The 15774-nt window shown below is 40.6% G+C and overlaps 1 protein-coding gene and 1 pseudogene across 3 annotated transcripts in view; both read left to right on the top strand.

The window, feature by feature from the left end:
- The window catches only part of TEC (tec protein tyrosine kinase), a 138677-nt gene that overhangs the window by 52643 nt on the left and 70260 nt on the right, over positions 1-15774 (top strand). The window lies entirely within an intron of this gene.
- LOC122889637 lies at positions 14737-15255 on the top strand (annotated as a pseudogene).

Raw genomic sequence — 15774 nt, forward strand, 5'->3', positions numbered from 1 at the left:
TAAAACTAGAGGTGGATTAGAAAACCATGGGACTCAGGGGTTGGGATAAATAGCCCTAGAGATATTTATTTTAGTTGTTCATAGTTCTATTTTTAAAAGAAAAACTGTGGGTAGGCTATTCATTGATCTAGGCACTGTGATCCCTAGTTTCTTCATGGCAATTAAGTGCCATTAATGCCTTATTAAAACTCTCAGTTAATCATAATGTGACTCAGACATGCATCCTCCTCTGGTTCTCTGAACCCCAGCTCTTCAACAGGATGGCAACAAGCGTTTCTATCTATTAAATATCGTTTATTGTGCTTTTTCAAAGTATGCTAAGGAATTCTGTTTTAGATGAGGAATTCACTCAAGCTGTTTCTTCCAAGTCTGATATTGGCAAAGATTTGTTTCAATTTCTGCTGTGGGCCATTCTTTGATTTGTCCTCCTTGCTCTTACTGCCCTCAATTAGCGATTATTTCTGCATATTCTAATGAACTGAGAAGAGCCCTTCCAGGAATTGATGTTGTTTGATCTCAGTCAGAATAACAAGTAGAAAGAGGAACTGGTGAGGGTGGGGGTTGGGGGTGGGGAGGTTGGGGGGGATGAGGGGAGAGGGGTTTGTAAGTGATCCTGTTCTCTGGTCTGGGAACAAATGACACAGGAGTTAGACCCCTCCGGGCATGTGAGGGAAACCTCCACGTGGAATTGAGATGGAATTCAGGGAAGAGCAGGAGCTTAATCAGGAAAAAGGTTTACTAAATAATGGTGAGAAAACAAGGAATGGAGAGATTTCTAGATGGTGAGATTTGGAATAAATAAATTCAAGTAAATTTATAGTTACTTTTAGCTAAGAAATCAGGAACTATATATTATTTATTTAATTTTATTTTTTGAAAAGATTTTATTTATTTATTTGACAGAAAGAGAGAGAGAGAGAAGCAGGCTGCTGGGATCCCGGGCCAGGACCCAGGGATCATGACCTAAGCCCAAGGCAGATGCTTAACTGACAGAGCCACCCAGGAGCTCCAGGAGCTTTTTATAATTGGACTTTGGTACTACTAATTTGGGTCATTTGTTGTCTATAACACTGCTCCAGTCTGGAAATAGTTTATAAAGTTGAGGAGTAGAAAGACTGGTTTTGTCAGGCATCCCCAAGACTGTCCCCAGGTTTGGTAATTCACTGGGAGAACTCACAGTGCTTGGCATATGGTTGTCTTCATGGCTATGATTTGTGACTGTGGAAGGGGTCCGAGCTCAATTAGCAAAGGGAAAAGGCACGTGGGGCAAATCTAAAGGAAACCAGGCACAAGCTTGCAAGAGCCTTTTCTCAGTGGAGTCTTCCAAGAATGTACAGAATTCTTCTAGCATTCGACTGAGACAATTATGAAATGTTGTCTACCAGGAAAGTGCATTTAGAGACTCGGCACCCAGGGGTTTTGTTGGAGCTGCTCACATAGACGCTCTCTCTATCATGTAGCAGAATTCCAGACTCCAGAAGGAAACTAGGGGTTCAGCATAAACCATATTTTTTGTACAAACAGCTTGGGCACAATGAGCTCTTTTTATCAGTGCTGGAAATAGTAGGAGCCTCTCAAAGCCCAAGTTCCCAAATGCTAGTCAGGGGTCAGCCTGGTAAGCAGGACTTTCTCAGGTAGCGGTCTCTTAGGACCATTGTCTGTGCTTTAGGAGTAACAGTGACACAAATTATTGAGTATCACATACAGGCCAGGCACTGGGCTAAGTACTTACACACATTATTTCCTTTATTCTTCAAAACAAACATCTTATTAGTGCCCCCACTTAAAAAATGAGTGATGCAAGGCTTATAAAGTTTAAAAACTTGGACAAGGTTATGCACTAGTGAATTGCAGGGCTATTTCTTTAAAGCTTATCCTTTTTTTTTTTTTTTAAGATTTAATTTATTTATTTGACAGACAGAGGGAGATCACAAGCAGGCAGAGAGGCAGGCAGAGAGAGAGGGGGGGAAGCAGACTCCCTGCTGAGCAGAGAGCCCGATGCAGGGCTTAATCCCAGGACCCTGAGATCATGACCTGAGCTGAAGGCAGAGGCTTAACCCAATGAGCCACCCAGGTGCCCTAAAGCTTATCTTTGAAACAACCTTGATACTGTGGGGAATATTAGGAAAAAAGTCTGTTAGATTTCTCTGTAACACAGATAAAGCTTTATTTTAAAGCTTTTGAGAATTTTTAAAAAAGATTTTATTTATTTATTTGTTTAGAGTAAGTGGGGCAAGGGGTGGAGGGAGAGGGAGAGAGAGACTATCAAGTTGACTCCACACCGAGCACAGAGCCCGATGTGAGACTTGTATCTTATGACCCTGACATGATGAGCTGAGCTGAAATGAAGAGTCAGATGCTTAACCAACTGAACTACCCAGGCACCTTGAGAATAGTTTTATTTACTACTTTCAGCTATGATTTTTAAAAAGATTTTATTTATTTATTTGACAGAGAGAAAGACAGCAAGAGAGGGAACCACAAGCAGGGGGAGTGGCAAAAGGGAGAACCAGGCCTCCTGCCAAGTGGGGAGCCTGATGTGAGCCCCGATACCAGGACCTTGGAATCATGACCTGAACCAAACTTAACGACTGAGCCACTGAGGGGCCCGGTGCCCCTCAGTTATGATTTTTTAAAAGATTTTCTTTGAGGTAGAGAATATTAGCACTAGGCAGGGTTTTTTGTCCTGGCTCTGCCACTATCTAATTGGACTTTATAAAACAATATTCTTCCTCCCATATATCTCTGTACACTCTTAATTTTTTTTTTTTTTAAGATTTTATTTATTTATTTGACAGACAGAGATCACAAGTAGGGGGACTCAGGCAGAGAGGGAGGGAGGAGGAAGCAGGCTCCCTGCCCAGCAGAGAGCCCGATGCGGGGCTCAATCTCAGGACTCTGAGATCATGACCTGAGCCTAAGGCAGAGGCTTTAACCCACTGAGACACCCAGGCGCCCCCTCTCTCTAAACTCTTAACTCCTCCTTCCTCATTTCCATTTCAACGCAGCACACATCCAGTCTTTTACCTAATGCCGTGATTTCTTCCTTTAGTTACAACCTTATTTGCGGTTCCCAACTCCATTCTCTTGATGGATTATTGCCCTATTTGATTCTACTCTTGGACCTTAATATTTTATTCATGCAGCCATCATGGGGATATTTCAAACTTGTAGCTTTGTATTTTCTCTAGGATCAAGTGAAAACTCCTTAGCTTGCAGTCAAGGTACGTGATGCCATTTTTCCTTGTCTTCCCTCTTTCCTTCCTCCTCCTCCTGCTGTGTCTTTCATGTTGTGCCTTTCTTAATGTTGTTCCATCTACTTAGAGCGATATGGTCTTCTTACAGCCTGTGAGGTTTCATCTGTCCATCCCACTATCTATTTTATTCAACAAAAATGTGTTGAGTGCCTAGCAAATACTAATCTTTTCTTTAAGATTTTATTCATTTATTTATATTTTATTTATTTATTTGACAGAGAGAGAGATGCAGTGAGAGAGGGAATACAAGCAGGGGGAGTGGGAAAAAGAGAAGCAGGCTTCCCGCCAAGCAAGGAGCCTGATGCGGGACTCGATCCCACGACCCTGAGATCATGACCTGAGCCAAAGGCAGAGGCTTAACCCACTGAGTCACCCAGGCACCCTGAAAACTCATTCTCTTATTGGCAGTTTCCTTGTTTCTGAGGGTAGGTTGTATCAGCTCCTTGTCTTGTGCCTCAGTTTCCTTTCCTGTGTCTCTTCTCTCACTTCTCATTCATATCTGTTTTCTTACCTACTGTCCTAGATCTGAGTTTCCTCATCATTAGTCACGTTAAAGGCCAAGAGGCAGGTCTGAAATCTTAGGATCTGATTCACTGCCCTTAATTTGGCAAATTAATCTATTTTCATATAATCATACTCACTGTTTTGTTTTGTTTTTTCCCCTCTAGGAAGACGAAACCTATTTAAGACAGAAGAGGGGCTAAAATACGATTCCTAAAATTTTCTGGCTAACTTTTTATTTTGCTGTGTTTCAATTTACAGAGAAGTTAGAGGAATAGTACAAGGAACTCTCAACTAACTTTTAATCAGATTCACAAATTTCCTCTCATTGTTGCCCTGTTGGCGCTGCCATCCTCTTTGTCTCTGTCTCTCTCTTCACTTGCCTGATGTTTACGAACCATTTGAGAGAAGGTTGTAGACATTGGCCCTTTTACCACTAGAAAAGTCTTTGTGTATTATCTAGGAACAAGGCCATTCTTCATAACCACAGTATGATGATCAAAGTCAGGATGGTTAACATTGATATACCCCTGTTATCGAATCCAGAGTCTGTGGTCAAATTTCATTCATCATGCCACTGACGACATCGTAGTTATTTCTCAACTTCCGCCCCTTGCCAAGTCTGGGATCTAATTGCGGGTTATGCATTACATTTAGTTGGTCAAGACATAAAGGGTTTTTTTTTTCTCTTTTCTTATATATTAACATAAAATGTATTATTAGCCCCAAGGGTACAGGTCTGTGAATCGCCAAGTTTACTTACTTCACAGCACTCACCATAGCACATACCTTCCCCAATGTCCATAACCCCATCACCCTCTTCCTACCCCTCTCGCCTGGCAACCCTCAGTTTGTTTTGTGAGATTAAGAGTCTCTTATGGTTTGTCTCCCTCCCGATCCCATCTTGTTTCATTTATTCCATTCCTACCCCCCAAGCCCCCCACGTTGCCTCTCAACTTCCTCATATCAGGGAGATCATATGAGAATTAAGACATAAAGTTTTTAAATGTCCATGGTGTAAGGAGGAGGAACATAGAGAAGAGATGCTCTCTTTTGTTGCATACTATAGAATGGGACGCCTGGGTGGCTCAGTTGGTTGGGCGGCTGCCTTCGGCTCAGGTCATGATCCCGGCGTCCTGGGATCGAGTCCCGCATCGGGCTCCTTGCTTGGCGGGGAGCCTGCTTCTACCTCTGCCTCTGCCTGCCTCTCTGTCTGCCTGTGCTTGCTCTCGCTTCTCTCTCTATGACAAATAAATAAATAAATAATCTTTAAAAAAAAAAAAATAGAATGCCAACTATCTTATGAATACTCAGTGATTATGTGTGAATGTCCACAAGCATGAAATCAGATTTAAAAACCATTAAAACTATTCCCCTTCTCTCATTCATGATCAGGAGCTGAAGAGCCCCCTTTTGCCAAAGAAATTATTTTAGCCTAGTCTGCTAGGATGAGTAAAAATCACTTATTTCTGTTTCCATAACCTCCTCCCACCTTCCGTTTTAAGTTTTTATTCTTCTATGTTAAAACATTTGTTAGGCACCTAAAGCACATTTTGAAGAACAGTATCAGTGATTACTAGTAAATGAAGACGGAGTTTAATCAAAGGTTTGGTCTTCAGGCTACTTAAAAGTAGAAATGATAAAAACAGTTTAGATCTTGTAAAACGCTCCTGGTTTGCAAGATCTAAACTAACTGTGTTTTATTCATTGATTATCTGTATTAGGATGAGACAAAGAGTCCAAGGAACATCAGTATTTTTTTGTCAGAAATGGCATTACCTAGTTCATTTTATTTCTAAGACTTAGCTCTCAGCGGGTTGGTACAGTTGGTTAAATGTCTGACTCTTGGTTTCTGCTCAGGCTATGTTCATGGGATTGAGCCCCACACTGGCTCAGTTCAGCATCTCTCTGTCCCTGTCCCTTTGCCCCTCCCTGACCATGCACAAACTCTCTCTCTTTAAAGTAAAGAAATAAATTTTAAAAAAAGAAAACTTAGCTGTCAGCAATTTTTAGTGATATCAAAAAGTCAAATTTCCCTCAAAGTTTTATTTAGCACTTTTTCCACTGAATACATTAAAAAACTGTGCCATAGGCACTGAAGGCAGTTAGGAAAAGACCAGTTCCCAGAATGTTTGGAAATGGTATCACTTGAAATAAACATAGTGTTTCTCCTTACTTTTATTCCTCCGCGCCCCCTTGAAAGAAACTTGAAAGAAACTTCTCTTAATTGGAAATGTGTGAAACTTCTTGCAGTTTTTTGAAAAAAAGAACTATGTTTGACATCATGATTTTTGTAACATGTGAGTTTTAGTTTTCTCCTGTTGCATCATGAACTGCTGGGTTGGGGATTCTTAGAAGTCTTTGAAGCTACTTCTGTAATTAGTAGTTTCTAGTAAGTGTTGGGAGAAGATAGTTATGATAGCACTTATCTTGAGGGACAGTTAAAGAGACCAAATTATATGTGTGGAGGAAGATTTGGTGGCACAAGTGTAGATTCCTTAGATTTTAGGGGCTTGTAGAGGTTGGGGAAGGGTTGGAGGCCTCCACTTGGCCAAGATTGGAGTATGAGCAAGGTTGGGCAGAGAGTGCCCATTCCATGCAGTGGAAGCAGCATGTGCAAAGGCCCTGGGGATTTAAGGGAATTTCGTATGTTTGTGGATCTGTTCTGTTCTAGACTTATATAGATTTCTGTAACTGGCAATTGGCCATACAAGGTGATAATTAATTTGTTAATAATAAAGAAGAATGATATGATTTCCTTTTATTTTATTTAGAATCATACAATTTTAGAGCTTGAAGGTATTCTAAAGAATGACCCTCCCCCCAAGTTTTTCACTTGTGGGAATTGAAGGTAAGGAGATGATCTGCTCAAGTTCACCCAGTCAGCTGATGGCTAAAACTGGACCAAAACTCAGATCTGAATGTTTCTGAGTTAGTCTCTGATTATCCTGTCTCAGTTCTGGGAAGGATATATTTGGGTTGCCGGAGTAGGTGAGAGTACTTACACACCTGGTTATTCACTTACACACCTGCTACAATATGGTTATTCGCAGAATAGACATCATCTGGTCACTGTTTGGGCACCTTTGCTTAAAAATACTGATCTTTCTCTGCCTTTGCAGCTTTGCCTCTTGTTGCACGTAATAGTTTCCTTCCCTTTATTTCAGCCCTCCCCTCCCCCCGCCTATCAGTTATAAGCATCTTGCTCTTTTAAAAATACTGTTAGGGGCACCTGGGTGGCTCAGTGGGTTAAGCCGCTGCCTTCGGCTCAGGTCATGATCTCAGGGTCCTGGGATCGAGCCCCATATCAGCCTCTCTGCTCATCTGGGAGCCTGCTTCCTCCTCTCTTTCTCTGCCTGCCTCTCTGCCTACTTGTGATCTCTTTCTCTGTCAAATAAATAAATAAATAAATAATAAAAAATACTGTTAAATTTATTTGTATTTTTATTATTATAGGTTTTTTCCCCTCACAAACGATGTAGTTCTCTCTTTGAAGGCAAAGTTTGTTGCCTCGTAACTGAAATGTATCACACAATGCCTTCCACCTTCCAGCTTCTCAAAAAAGCTTTCATTGGCAATAATTACGATGGTGGTGGTTGGTTAGTGTTTAGGGAAGCAAAAAGATCTTTAGAGACATTGTGATAATTACTTCTTATTTTGTTTCTTTTTCTTTTCTTTTCTTTCTTTTTTTTTTTTAAGGAGATGCATTATTTAAGTTTAGAAAAAAAAATGTGTCCTTATTTGCTATTTATTAGTGTTACCCTCTCCCCTAAACTAAAATGTGGACATTATTTGAAACAACTAGACCCTGAACTATCAGAAGAAATCATACAGCAACTTGAGAAAGTGAAACTGCACGTTGCATTGTTTCTGGGTGGTTTAAGACATGCTAGGTCTCAGCCATTGGTTGCTGCCGTTCAGGCGCACGTGGAGAATTATCTGCAAAGGGAAATTAGAAACACCTGTGTTGTTTGGCAACCGATTCTATTAGAAGAACTTCTGCCATTATGGGCCTTTAGGTTTTGGGACTACACTGTACTTCCGAGGTAAAATATTGAAATTTGCCGGTTCCAACTTCAGATAATGAAAAACACTGTTATAGTCTATATTACTAAAGCTCATTTACCTTTTTAATTTTTAGTCATAGACAATTGTCTATAATTTTTGCATGACTCTGCATTACTAAACACTTAAAGTGAAAAATTGTACCAAATGCAATTGTTTGCTAAATAAAATTCAATGAGTAAGTAAGAGACTTAAATGAAATCTCTAGTAATTATTAATTGATTGTGGGAAGGGAATTCCCCCTGATTATCCTAGTTGTATGAGAAAACTTCTTCCCACTCTATCTTTATTCCACATAACCACATAAGTATAGCTTTTCCTGAATTTGTCTTGCCGTGACAAAAGGTACATGGGTAGATATAATTCCCTGCTCATGAGATTATAACCTCAATTTTTCTCATTTTATTTATTTATTTATTTTTTAAAAAAGATTTTATTTATTTATTTGACAGAGAGAAATCACAAGTAGATGGAGAGGCAGGCAGAGAGAGAGAGAGGGAAGCAGGCTCCCTGCCGAGCAGAGAGCCCGATGCGGGGCTCGATCCCAGGACCCTGAGATCATGACCTGAGCCGAAGGCAGCGGCTTAACCCACTGAGCCACCCAGGCGCCCCAATTTTTCTCATTTTAGAGGACTATGTAAATCATATATACAAGTATATTTATAAATTATATACAGAATTATATATTATAGAATTTATAAATCATGAAGAATTATAGATTTGTTAAATATATTTAATATGTTATTTATATATTTCCTGGCAGAAGAGGGGCCATAAGTCCATACACTTTTATTTGTCATGTGGGCCTCACATCACCTGTTTTAGTTCATTCATTAATTGTGCAACAAAGACTTCCCGAGTATGTATAGTAATGCTAGAGATGGAGGAATTAAAAGATGCCTGATTCTGGCTTTGTGAAGCTCACAGTCTCAATAAGCTCTAGTTCTACTTCTATGGGTTCGTGATGACAGACTTTCTTATGGTGCATCTGCTCTGCTGTGGAGCGGGAGTTCCCATCCTCCGTGCTCCACTGTTGTATGCCCTCTCACCTATGACCCTTGAACTTCAGTTGCCCTTGGGTTTCCACGTGTCAGTGGGGTAGTTGCACATACAGGATTTCAGGGTTTCCTTCTGTTCTTCAATTTTACTTCATTTAGATTTCACAAAAGTACCAGGGTTTTGCAGGCCTGCTTGCAACGTTCTGTTTTCTGTAGTGTCTCCATAAAGTGTATCTGTAGGTAACCAACACGTTTATCCACCATTTATTTTACAAGTGAAGAAACGGGGGATAAAGTCAGGCTGCCTTCTCTGAAATAATGTCCCATTTGAGTAGGTGAACCAAGATGTCTAATCTTTCAGGCTGACATGCTGCTATCTGTTAAACCACACTGTGCTACTGACCGCAAAGGGGGACTTCCTTAAACATAAGTCCACTGACCACCTGTATGCATAGTTTCCTTCCTCCTTCCCTGCTTTGGCTTTATGTAGAAGACCTTGAAGAGGGAGTTGTTTTCACATTGTTGGTTTGTGTTTCTTTCTTCCTCACTGCCTTCCTGCCTTTCTCCCTTCCTCTCTCTCTTCCTGCCTCTCTGCCTACTTGTGATCTCTGTCTGTCAAATAAATAAAGAAAATCTTTAAAAAAAAAATTAATTTATTTATTTTCAGCATAACAGTTTTCATTATTTTTTCACCACACCCAGTGCTCCATGCAATCCGTGCCCTCTCTAATACCCACCACCTGGTTCCCCCAACACCCCCCACTCCCCCTCCCCCCGCCACTTCAAACCCCTCAGATTGTTTTTCAGAGTCCATAGTCTCTCATGATTCACCTCCTCTTCCAATTTCTCCCAACTCCCTTCTCCTCTCTAACTCCCCATGTCCTCCATGCTATTTCTTATGCTCCACAATAAGTGAAACCATATGATAATTGACTCTCTCTGCTTGACTGATTTCACTCAGCATCATCTCTTCCAGTCCCGTCCATGTTGCTACAAAAGTTGGGTATTCATCCTTTCTGATGGAGGCATAATACTCCATAGTGTATATGGACCACATCTTCCTTATCCATTCGTCCGTTGAAGGGCATCTTGGTTCTTTCCATAGTTTGGTGACCGTGGCCATTGCTGCTATAATCTTTAAAAAAAAAAAAAAAAAAAAAAGAGGTTGATAAAGGTTATACTTAGATAGTAACTCTTAAGAATTTTTAAGTGGGTTTGGTTAAATAGTTCTTTTTAGAAATACTTGAAATCGTTCTTCCCAGAAAAACTCACAAGAAACTCAATTCAACGTGAACTTCCAATCCCAACAGGCCAGACCAGTGTCACAGCTGAAAAGGACCCCCTATAAATCTTCTATAATGTATTATTAAGTCTGTTTTTAAACATTTTTTTACAAAAGTAAACAGATTTTTAGGTTAATTCAGCCCTGACTAGGATTGACTATAGTACATCATCAAAATAAATGGTAGAGATTCGAATTTTCTTAGGAAAAGATGAATAGCTTTATGTTAAAGATCCAGTGAGTAAAAATTCAGATTTTTTTTTTTAAAACAGGGTCATTCCTTTATTTTCAGATGTCACATTTAATCACTTTCTAAGGATAGAGTTCGTGACTGAAATAGCTGCCAGGAAACAAAACCAACATCCACTGGATGAAATAGTGTATTTCCTGAGGTTCTGGAATCGTTAATCAGCAGCTTTCTGTTCCCTCTTGATTATAGGAAACTGCAGTCATTTCTACAGCCCATTTCTAAATTAATAGAATTTCCGTGTGTTAGAGAGTAGGAGACTAAGACTATGGACTCTGGAGCCAGATTACCTGAGTTCAAATCCTAAATTTGTTACCTTTCTAGCTGCATGACCTTGGACAAGTTACCTAACCTCTATGCCTCATTTTCCTCATCTCCTAACTGGGGAGAAAGAAGTACCGCCCTCACAGGTGTTGATGAGGAGAGCGGATCACCAGGTGTGTGAGTGGTCAGGACAGCTCCTGGCATATAGTAAGAACCATATAATCGCCAGCACTTGCTGTAATACACACGAGCTACGTCCCATGGTCACCCACCTTTGTCTTCTTCTGTATGCGTCTCAGGGTGTTCGCTCCTGCACCTGGCTTTTCCCAGATCTAGACATTGTTGGGATAAGCATAGCAGATCGCATTGTTGTGATACCCTAGGATCACAGGGGATCTGCTCTCTAAATCGATCTCTGTTGCCTGCCGTCAGTTGCATTTTGAGGTTGCGGTAAGCGGCAGAAATGTGTACCTCCAAGTAGGGCCATTTCACATTCCAGGCATCTCAGAGCCTGTGCTGGTAGAACTCTTATCGGGGACCCTCTGCTGTGAATGTTTTCCTCTGGACACTTGTCACCGGGGCACGTGGCAGTGTACTGGTTGTGGGAAATGTACTGTTCCTTCTGCTCCTTCACTTTGGTGTCTTCCGACACCAGAGGTGGGTCTTCTAAGAAGAGAAAGAAAAGTAAGCATTAGAGACTTAATTCCAGGGCCCTTTCTCAGGTTCCTGGAAAGACCCTCGCTGTTTTGTATTTATAATTTTGCACTTGAAAGAAAGAGAGCCTTCTTCTTAAAGTGCATAAGCTTCCGGCCACTCAAAACCTGAATCTGTTTCTGCAGAGCACAGAAGACTTGATATGTTCTAATATCTGACGATATCTATAAATTCTGCCAGTGAGATACCCGCAGACATGCACAATACCTAAGAAACAAGCACATTTCTAATTGGCTTATGTTCTTAAAAGTCTTCCTTTCAAGAGCAAAAAGATGGGTGTCTACTTCTGTTGTTTATTTCTCTTTCATACTTTCAGAGTTGGTTTTAAAAGTACCATACTGGGGCACCTGGGTGGCTCAGCGGGTTAAAGCCTTTGCCTTGGGCTCAGGTCGCGATCCCAGGGCCATGGGATGAAGCCCCACATCGGGCTCTCTGCTCGGCAGGGAGCCTGCTTCCTCCTCTCTCTGTCTCTGCCTGCCTCTCTGCCTACTTGTGAGCTCTCTCTCTGGCAAATAAATAAATAAATTCTTTAAATAAAATAAAATAAAATAAAAGTACCATACTTTTTGTGTTAAATGAATTCCCGAGTGTTTTATGGTTAGAGTTACTCTGGTGAATAGGTTTTCATAGTGCGTTTGTTTTAATTAGGAACTGTTAATATGTAATCAAACTCTTGATCTTTACAAACCTGTTGTGTAACTGACCAGTATACTGGGCAATTTCTAAATATGACATAGTGGCCCAACTTTCTTGTATCAGCTTTGCTACCAAGTGTTATTTTTCTATTAAATTTAATCCAAATCCTGAGAAGAAAGCAATTTTTAAAAAGTTAACAAAAATAAAAGGATTTTAAATTCAAAATAGTAATATACAGAAGGGTGGGGTTAAATATTTCTTTGCTGAGCACGTTCTAAACTGTGTGTGCTGGAGGGAAGTATTTATGGGGGATGGTAGAAGAACGTACATAACCAGTAACTGTGAACTTTCTGAATCAACTGAAATAGAAAATTTAAAAGCAGAGAAATCTAGATTTGTAATTCATAATCACTTGCAACTGGTGGAGTAATGAGGTTCAAACCCAGGCCATTTGACTGGAAGTTCCCTAGACCTCTCTATACTCTAGCTTTCTAGCCAGCCCCCCCCCCAAAAAAAAAACAAAAAAAGGAAAACCCAACTTTTTACTTCAATCAATAAACTTAACAAAAGTATTTTAAATTCCTATTTGTGGCAGATACCGTTCTAGGCTCTAATGACACCAAAAAGTATAGAAAGCAAGTGTCCTGTTCTCACGGACTTACGTTTTAGAGGAGAAAGATAGACAGTGTCCAGATAAGCGAGTACGTATCTATCTCCACCTGAAGGAAAGCAAAGCAGGATGCGAGGAGTGGGGCCTTGCATGCCTTTTGTTTGGTAGGTGATGTTGTGGTGGGGGATGGAGATCTTAAGAAGAGTGAGGCAGGCCCTCTGGAAACCCTGGGGTTTGGGGGGAAGCCAGGAATGCAAGGGACATCCGGTGCTTCCTTATCCAGGAACAGCAGAGGGGCTGAGGGGCTGAAATGGACATGGGCTGGGGGGAAGGGTGAGGAGGGTGTGGTGGGGGAGGAGGCCAGAGACCTGGGCAAGATCACACATGGATGACTTTGTGGGCCACGGAAAAGACTTGGATTTTTTTTTTTTTTTTTTTTAATGAGAGAGGAAGATTTTAGAGTGTTAGAGGGTTATAAGTGGCCAGTGACAAAATCTGGCCCTTTCACATCAAGACGCAGGAGCACAGAGGAACATGAAATGGCAGGGAGAAGGTTAAAGGTCGAGTTTTGGCTCTGCTACCCAGTTTGACCTCAGGAAGGTCATTAATCCAGCCACTGCCCCAGTTTCTACCTTAAAATGAGGAAATTGGATTTATATGAATAATTCACCGGAATCTTTTCCATGACCACATTTGATTCTCAGATCTGAAAATAGTTATGAAATGTCCACATATATTGGCAGTGGTTGTTGGCTATGGGGAAGAGAGACCCTCCTTTCCCTACTTCCTGGTCAGACTTTGGAGCTTCCCTCTTCTCAGCCCTGAGACTCACCCCTGCCTCTGAGCAGCCATGGTCTGGTGTGCGTATAGTGGTGTTTCACTGTTTTTTCAACCTGCATATCTCTGATTATTATAGAGGATGAACAAGTCTGCATAGTATAAGGGTCCACTGGCATTTACTCTCTGTTGAAGTGTCCTTTTGGATATTTTTTCTCCTTTTTTCAATTAGGTTTTCTACCCTTATTTATTTTTAAAAGCTATAACATATACATTCTGAATCAAACTCGTTGTTTGTATATGTTTTGCAAATACTTGTTCGCGCTTTGTGGCATGTCTTTTAATTCTCCTAGTGCTATTTTTTTTTTTTTTAGTAGTAAAATACAGATGAAATTTACCATTGTAACCATTTTAAACTGTACAGTTCAGTGACAGTAAGTGCGTTCATCATGTTGGGCTGTAATCACCACTCTGGTTCCAAAGGTTTTTTATCACCCCAAATAGCAATCTTGAGAAAGTTCTGTATGCACATTGAGAAGAATGTGTATTCTGGTGATTTTGGATGGAATGTTCTGTAAATATCTTTTAACACAAGATGCCTGGGTGGCTTAGTCAGTTAAGCATCTGCCTTCAGCTCAGGTCATGATCCCAGGGTCCTGGGATCAAGTCCTGTGTCAGGCTCCCTCAAGCCTGCTTCTCCCTCTGCCTGCTGCTCCCCCTGCTTGGGCGCACTGTCTCTCTTTCTCTCTTTGACAAACTAAAAAAAAAAAAAAAAAAAAAAAAATTTGTTAAGTCCATCTGGTCTAACGTGTCATTTAAATCTGATATTTGCTTATTGATTTTCCGTCTGGATGTTTCTATCCATTGATGCAAGTGGGGGTATTAAAGACCCCTACTATTACTGTATTTCTGTATATTTCTACTTTAAGTCTGTTAATATTTGCTTTGTATATTTAGGTGCTCCTATGTTGGGTACATGAGTATTTATAAATGTTATAGCTTCTTGTTGAAATGGCCCTTTTATCATCACGTAATGCCCTTCTTTGATTCTTATTATAGTCTTTGTTTTAAAGTCTATTTTTTCTGAAGTAAGTATGGCTAGCCTAACATTCTTTTGGTTTTCAATTTGTGAATCTTTTTCTATCCCTTCATTTTCAGTCTGTCTTTTTTTTTTTTTTTAAGATTTTATTTATTTATTTGACAGAGAGAGACACAGTGAAAGAGGGAACATAGGCAGGGGGAGTGGGAGAAGGAGAAGCAGGCCTGCAGCCAAGCAGGGAGTACAATGTGGGGTTCGATCCCAGGACCCTGGGATCATGATCAGAGTCAAAGGTGGATGCCTAAGGACTGAGCCATCCAACTACCCCTGTGTCTTTACATCTAAAGTGAGTCAGTCCCTTGGCTCCAGTCACTGGGCTACTTCCAAGAACTCAGTGGCCTTCTCCTCAAGCACACTTGCTTCCTGATCCTCCTCCCATGCCTGCCATCTCCTGCCACCACCTTCCACAGGCCATTTCCACCCAGGAAAAGGAATCTTATCTTGTGTCTGCTATCTGGAACCTCCCTTCTTTTGACCCCTTTGATGATGCAAGCAAGGGTGAAAACCTGCTTCCTGCTGGCACTGAGGATTTTATCCATGTAAGAATTCAACAGAGAAACAGCAGGAAGACCCTTACTACTATCTAAGGGATGGCTGATGATCATGATAAAAAGAAACTATGAAAGCATTCAAGAAGAAATCTGCTTGTAATGGTACTGTAGTTAAGCATCCAGAATATGGAGAAGTAATTTAGCTACAGGGTGACCAGTGTAAGAACATATGCCAATCCAGAGAGATTGAACTGGCTGAGGATGACTAGCTGAAGATTCATGGTTTTAAGTGCTTTTGGCTCACTGAAACTTAAGTGAGGATTTCCTTGAAATGAGTAGAATTTCCCTTCTGTCTCTTGTCACAAATTTAAAAACCTCACAGCTTATATAACATAACCATTTGGGATCTGCTTTTAACTTGGACTAGTGTAACTTCTTCATGCAATTAACTGAAAAGAGCCAAAACGGAAAAAAAAAAAACAAAAAAAACCCAAATGTGAGTTTCTTATAAGCACCATATAGAAAGGCCTTGTTTTTTTAATCCATATAGTCACTGCGGTCTTTTGATTGGAGAATTTAGTTCATTTACATTTAAAGTAATTCTTACACATCAAAAAAAAAATATTTATTTATTTATTTGATAGACAGAGATCACAAGTAGGCAGAGAGGCATGCAGAGAGAGAGAGGAAGGGAAGCAGGCTCCTTCCCAAGCAAAAAAGCCTGATGCGGGGCTCGATCCCAGGACCTTAGGATCACAACCTGAGCCAAAGGCAGAGGCTTTAACCCACTGAGCCACCCAGGCGCCCCTAAAGTAATTCTTGATAGATACATA

This window comes from Neovison vison, chromosome 11, assembly GCF_020171115.1.
Source record: "Neovison vison isolate M4711 chromosome 11, ASM_NN_V1, whole genome shotgun sequence".
NCBI classification, from domain to species: domain Eukaryota; kingdom Metazoa; phylum Chordata; class Mammalia; order Carnivora; family Mustelidae; genus Neogale; species Neogale vison.